Genomic DNA, 963 nt, shown 5'->3' with positions numbered 1-963 from the left:
TGTATTTAAGGTCATTTTCCTATCTCAATATCCTTAACTTAATTACATCCACAAAAACTTTCTCTCCTAATAAGGAAACATTTACTGGTTCCAGATATTAGGTCTTTATATTGTTTGGGGGCCAGCACTCATTCTACTACATCTTTCTTACTTCTTTTCTTCTAATTCTAGCTCTGCTTCCCATACTGGATTATCCATCTCTTATCTGAATATTGATTTAAAAGTTCATATTTAACTTTACCATGGTACATATAATGATGACAGTTCTGAAGATGATGACTAGATGATCATGTTCATGATTGTTAAGATCAATACATTGATGACAATATACTGGACACAATTCTAAGAGTATCAGTGATATTATATCAACTCATTAACTCATTAACTCATTAACACAATTTTAAGATGTAGGTGCAATGCTTACCCCATTTTGAAGATCATAAAATGGAATTTTTATATCTAGTAAATTGTGGAGTTAGTATTTGAGTCCCAGCAATCTGATTTGACCCTGTATAATATTTCACCATGATAAATTATTCATATGCTGTCTCCCCATTGCACTATTAGGTCCTGGAAGCCAGCTAATATTCCAGCACCTAGCATGAAATTTAAGTGTAGCTGTTTTAGAGAAATTAAGTTACAGACTTAAATTCTAAACCAGATTCTGCCTTTAATCTGATGTGGGGCTTCTACATGTTTGTAAGCCTTCTGGAATCTCAACTATTTAATGAAAGTGTTGGCCTTTGAGCCTGAGTGGGGTAAATGGTTAAGCCTCAACCAATGAAAGGTTGGCAGTTCAAATCCACCCTGAAGTGTTTCTGAAGAAAGATCTGAAGATCTACTTCTGAAAGGTCACAGCCATTGCACACCCTATAGAGGGAAGTTCTACTCTGAAACACATGGTGTTGCCATGAGTTGGAATCATCTTGAGGGCAACTGGATTTTAGACTTTGGAATATTGTT

Source organism: Orycteropus afer, unplaced genomic scaffold (genome assembly GCF_000298275.1).
Source record: "Orycteropus afer afer isolate SDZICR_OR568_19922 unplaced genomic scaffold, OryAfe1.0 scaffold00224, whole genome shotgun sequence".
NCBI lineage: Eukaryota > Metazoa > Chordata > Mammalia > Tubulidentata > Orycteropodidae > Orycteropus > Orycteropus afer.
Note: the sequence above shows the minus strand (reverse complement) of the source record.